Consider the following 6,412-nt stretch of genomic DNA (forward strand, 5'->3'; position numbering starts at 1 on the left):
AGCAGATTGTGTAACACAACTAGCATTGAGATTCACCAACCACCAGAAAGTGCGTAGGAGGATGAAATCACCCACTGGCACTACAAGTACACTACAGAAAATACTGCAAAGGTAAAATGTTTCTAAGGTTTCTGTTTGACCTGCCGAATATGATTTTCTCAAATGCCTTGACCTTCAGTATGACTGATCCCCAGGTAAACCCTCATTCAGCAATACAAGGAGTGTGTGTCCGCTAATCTTCTACCTTTACAAGTTGAGTAAAACTTAAACGATGATATTGGCTTTCTGCCATGTCTACATTATAGGGTAGAATCAGATAGATAATGGTTTGAAATCTTAGGACAGCACCTATTTATGACCCCTGGCCTACACTTATTTCTCATCACCGCTTAGCAAAATGGATGGGTAAAATGTGTGGCAGGGTCTAACCCTGATTATGGATAAGTACCTTCAGGTCAGTGCTCATAATGGAGCATCTTGAAGGAACAGCTGCACAAGACAACCCTAATTTTTTGCTTACTGTGATGTATAAGGGTTTTCTTACACATAACATGTAGGTTTTATGTGATGAAATTATGTATTTTATTATGTGATTTCATACTATATAAATTGTATCCAATTTAGACTCATCTAACTTAATTGGTGCTAATATCTATACAGGCAGTCCCCAATCTGAGTTACAAACGACCCCTAGATACGAACGGGGTCATCACCTGCCATTGCACTGCTGAGGACTCTGTTTGTATCTAGTGGTGGACCCATTACTTGGATCGTCGGTATTGCGTTCCGGTGCCCTAATTAAAAAATGCATACTGTGCCCGGTAGAAACGCTTCCTGCTGTGCTTCTTTGTGCCGCTGGTATCACAATATTAGTGGAGGGTGGAGGTAACTAAGGATACCAGCTGCTTGTTCTTTATGTACATGGAAGCGCTATACAAGCATGACTGCGACCTAAATGACACCAGCGGAGGACGGGTACAGCCCTTCTTCTATATACCATATATACTACAGTACACAGACACAGAGGTTTTTATAATATATTCCAGATCCGACTTACTTACAATTTTGACTTAAGTCCAACCTACAGTCCCTCTCTTGTACGTAACCCGTGAACTGCCTGTACCCACTTTCTTCCACAACTACACATCGGCACACATCATACGTCTTCCTCAAATGTAAAAGTTTACTTTCCATTTATAGTTGCACATCAATATATCATTTTATTATTTTAAGCATTAAATTCATCCAGAAATACAAAATGTGTGAATTAGAAATTTGTGACATTACCCCCAGGGCCTTTCAGAAGATATGCAAAAATTAATTTAGCAATTCAGATAAGGAATTTCAAAAGATTCAGGAATTAAGAAAATCTCATTAGTATTACACTTCATCATTATGATTTACTGGCTCTTGTACAACAGAACAAAATAAATAAATGGCTCTCTTATAGTGACTGATGTCTGCTGTTGTAAAGTGCAGACTACAGAGAATGAGTGAAGAGATAACATCAGATTCTGCAATTCATTTATCCTAAGTGCTGCCATATAATTGCCATCAATTGCTGCTTAAAGGGTTCCTTTCAATGCAGGTACATTTTTTTTAGTTAGATGTTTTTATATCACATTTCTAAATGTTTTTGGACTTTTCTCCTCTACATTTGCTCTTATTTTCTGCTGTCTTTTAGTGGGTGGAGAATCGCTGCAACATTGGGGCTCATTTACTAAGGGTCTGAATGCTGCACTTTTGTCGGGTTTCCCTAATATTTCTGTTTTGCTCCGAATTGCCCTGGGATTTTGGCACACGCAATCGGATTTTGGCGCATCGGCGCTGTCTTGCACTCAACGGAAATGGGGGAGGGGGGGTGTGGCCGTCGGCCGAAGGGATTCAGACAAACCACGGAATTTAAAAAAGGATTTGTGTCACAAGATCAAGCACTCACATGCACCAGGAAGAAGCAGATGAACTCCGGCGGACCTTCGCGCAGCAGCGACACATGCAGGAACTCAGACGCACGATCTTACTGAATCACGCCGGAGGCGAATCCTTGTTGGACAACGCACCATGGGATCGCGACGGGACCGGGTAAGTAAACCTGCCCCAATGTCTCCCATCAAATGAACATGAAAAAAAAATGAGATTCTGCTATATATTACATTATGGAGCAATATAACGTTATTAGTTGAACACTGTCACCACACTGATTTTAATTTGGGCCACTTCTAACAGAGTGACCTCAATACCTTTACCTTTTAACCCCAATACAGGAACCTTGATTTAGCTGCTCGGAAATCAGCAGGTTAATACTTGAAGTGGTCCTAGTGTAGATGATGACTGGTCTAGGGTCAAGAGAAACTAATGTGAATCAGCTAGGGAAAAAGATACAAGTCAAGTTCAATGCAGGTAGCGTTAGTGAGGAGTCAGTAGGCTGTAGGAAAGGCTGGTAGAACAGATATGAGGTCAAAGGCAAGGTGCGGTCAGCAAGGGAGATCAGCAGTTAAAGGTTGAGGTTCAATAGTAAAGTTAGGGACTGTGTGTTTGTAATCTAAGTCACCTAAAGTGGTTCTTGACCCAAAATTAAACACGGACACAATAATTAACCAGAAGCGAATTATATTGGTTGGGAATGTGGGTAGCCACAGCATTTTTATTTAACAAGAAAACAAAACTTTTTGTATTTGAACGTTTTAAATGTTAAAGTGCAATAAATTTATTGAACATAAATGACATGCCCACCTCGCTTGTTTTGTCTGGAAATCTTCACCCGAAATGGCGGCTGCCGCAGGACAGCCGGCATGTGGGTACCTTCACGTTGACATGTATTCCCTCCTCTGCTGCTGTGACATCTAAAAAACAGAAGGAAAACAGACCGAAACTGGAAGGATGAAATTATCCTGAAATAAAAATTCAACACCTGAGGGCAGGGTGGGAGGGAGACTTCACACCTCTCGATCCTGAAGGTAGAAGGAAAGAGGCCCCCCTTACGTGTCCTCAAATTTTTATAACCAGGGGCTGACCTCCTCCCTAGCTGTGCCCACCGCCTTAGTGGCCACCCAGGAGGTAGTGGGGTCAATTGCCAAACGGCAATTTTTAAATTTTTAAACCCCCCATAGTCCCTGGCCCATTCTATATTTGATTTGGGGCCTAAGAAAAGAAGCCATAGTGATTAACATGTGAAAAATAATCGGACCGGAATGGAGAAACCAGCACAGAATCAAGCAAGTTCAAGACATTTTACGCTCAGACACCTTTCTAAAGATGGCCGAGAGACAATAGCTGGTGTGAGCACTATCCCTATAAGAAGCAGTGAGTGTCCCGGATCTTTTGGCTGGAGCCCCGGATCTCCCCAGGTCAGCAGAACATCTAGCTACCCGAGACATTCCTTCCCTGTCTCATCAAGATCTGCATCCTCAGGACACAGATCGTGATGAGAACGAGTGCAGGCGCTGCTTTCCCCTGCAAAGACCTAGCCTCCGGGAGTTTCCCTGGAGGCTGAAGGACCTGTGATGTCATGATCACATGACCTGCCGGGGAAAGCAGTGCACAGAGCTGCTTCAGTGAGGTGAGGGGGGAGACAAGATAGGGAAGGGGAAGAAAATGTGGTGGCTGTGGGGCACATTACTAACTGGGGGGGCTGTGTGGGCACATTACTTACTGGGGGGCTGTGGGGCACATTACTTACTGGGGGGTTGTGGGGCACATTACTTACTGGGGGGCTGTGTGGGCACATTACTTACTGAGGGGCTGTGTGGGCACATTACTTACTGGGGGGATGTGTGGGCACATTAATTACTGGGGGGCTTTGTGGGCACATTACTGGGGGTAACTGTGTAGGGCACATTACTGGGGGTAACTGTGCAGAGCACATTACTGGGGGTTCCTGTGTGGGGCACATTACTGTGGGTAACTGTGTGGGGCACGTTACTGGGGGGATCCGTGGGGCAGATTTCTTGATGCGTGTTCACACATGCCACTAGAACATGCCTCGGTTTGATCTCATTTGCGTTTCCAGTAATACACATGTGATGGGTAACAATTTCCTGGTGTTGTTTAAATACAAGACAAACGTGTGAGCACAGTCTTACAGTATTTGGGGGAGATTGTTAGGGGCAGCAGCAGGATAACACTGCCAGGGAACCAAGATGTAGGGACAATGAGGAACATAAGATGTGGTGATGCCTAATGGAGAAGATGGAGGACGCGTCACCTGCAGTCAGGAGGGATTCCTCCTGTGGTTTCTGTAGCTGTATATACCAGAAGTAACCTTGTTATTGGCACAGCCACATGTGAGGGGGCTATGTACAGGAGGGGGCATTACTGAAAGTGCGACATACATGCATTGAGGCCCGTGCCCCAGATCTTTTACCACCCTAGCAACGCCCCTGCTGCCTACAACTACAGACTGTGTTGATTATGGCTGACATGCACGACATGTGATATCACGACACTGTTAAATCAGTGTAAAGGAATGCAAGATAACACAGGCACAAAAAGGTGTTACCAAAGTTACCAACAGAAGGCCCGACTGTTCTGAGTATTATTCCTCCTGGATCTAATGATCATAACTAATGATAACAACAACATAGATTTCTTTTTTATATTTTTCTAGTGATCATTTTTATTTCATTTCTTATTTTTTACTATATTTACATTCTTGCATTTTAATAGAGTGTACTCATTGTGGGAGGGATAAGATTATATTTACTGTATATGTACAGTGGGTAAAGAAAGTATTAAGACCCCTTAATTTTTTTACTCTTTGTTTTATTGTATTTGCTAATTAATATACATTCTACAACCCAACTTGACAGACAAAAACAAAAATGTAGATATTTTGCTATTTTATTATACAAGAAAAACTAAAATATCACATGGTCATAAGCTTCTTTGCTGTGAAACTCAAATTTAACTTACATGCTGTTGATTTCCTTCTAAACTTCCTTAACATTGTTCTACTCCTTCATTGGAGTCCTGCTGTGTTTAATTAAATTGATTGTACTTTATTAGGAAAAGCAAACACCTGTCTATATAAGACCTCACAGTGCATGTCAGAGCACATGAGAATCATGAGGTCTAAGAAACTGACCAAGGGGCTCAGAGACAGAATTGTGGCAAGGCGCAGATCTGGCCAAGGTTGCAAACTAATTTGAGGTTCCAAACAGTGATCTCCAAAATCCATCAAAAATGTAGCAAGATCTTATATGGAATAATCCTGTTGTAGAGAATTATTGTTGTATTGTGTTCCCTAGACAATGCTAGCATCATGGGAGGCGTGTATTTATAGGCTGCTCCCAGGTGTGTAGGCTAGAAAAATTGCCTGTTTAGCACTGTGGGGTCTGGTCTCAAGTTGACCAGTGCAGTGAGAATATTGGACGGAGGCGGAATTATTAAATATTTCTCAGAGCTCACAAGGAATATGCGATATACACAGACTCAGAGTTAGTCTGGGCAAAAAGCACATTTTATTTGAACAGGTAGTCGTCTTTTATACACATTAGAATAGGCGAATACCACACGTAGTCTTAACAATGGTATTTACTGGACTAATCTTCCCTGAAAGACATTAGTTTACTTTTCAGTGTGTTGTTACACATTGCATCAGGAATATTTAGTCATTCTTAAAGGAAACCTACCACTTGTAGTGGCAGGTTTCCGATGGCAATATCGGGCACCAGCTCAGGGTGAGCTGGTGCCGGAGCTTATTTTAGTTAGTGTTTTAAACCGCGGTATCGCGGTTTAAAACACTTTTTAAACGTTGTAGCCGGCGCAGGCAGGTACGCGCTCGGCGCTTACCGTGCACGCGGCTCTCATTCACTTCCTATGTAGCCGCGCGCACGGTAAGCGCCGAGCGCGTACCTGCCTGCGCCGGCTACAACGTTTAAAAAGTGTTTTAAACCGCGATACCGCGGTTTAAAACACTAACTAAAATAAGCTCCGGCACCAGCTCACCCTGAGCTGGTGCCCGATATTGCCATTGGAAACCTGCCACTACAAGTGGTAGGTTTCCTTTAAATATCCCCCCCTTATGGTGACACAGGTAGGGTTGCTAGACACTTTTTATGGTTAAGATTGTAACCTTGTGTTTGCGCTGCTTCATAATACACTTTATGCAAAGACACCTTTGATTCCTTTGTAAGTTTGGTCTGTTACCCAAGGTGTCTTAAATGCTGACTAAGAATATCTTATTATAACTAGAATCATAGGGGATTCCTTATCAGTGCGAAGCGGCCCGTCGTCTGTTGTGGTCTGCAATATGTCCGTATTGCTATTCTGCTAATTAAGCTTGAGAAATGCATTTGGTGAATGATGCTCCATCTTTTATCTTCTTTTGATTGAATCCATAATCCATAAAGGACATCTTCCACCAGGATGAAATACTATATGCAAATGAGCCTAAGGGGCTCAAGGCTCCATT

General features: G+C 42.8%; 1 long non-coding RNA gene across 1 annotated transcript; it reads right to left on the reverse strand.

Moving 5' to 3' along the window:
- Positions 1 to 2,727: 2,727 nt before the first annotated feature.
- LOC140125718 (uncharacterized) lies at positions 2,728 to 5,347 on the reverse strand. Its single transcript, XR_011854713.1, has 3 exons — positions 5,084 to 5,347; positions 4,912 to 4,971; positions 2,728 to 2,843 (listed from the first exon to the last, which is right to left on the reverse strand). It is a non-coding gene; the product is annotated as an uncharacterized lncRNA (long non-coding RNA).
- Between the last annotated feature and the right edge of the window lie 1,065 nt (positions 5,348 to 6,412).

Source organism: Engystomops pustulosus, chromosome 4 (genome assembly GCF_040894005.1).
Source record: "Engystomops pustulosus chromosome 4, aEngPut4.maternal, whole genome shotgun sequence".
Classification (NCBI taxonomy): Eukaryota; Metazoa; Chordata; class Amphibia; order Anura; family Leptodactylidae; genus Engystomops; species Engystomops pustulosus.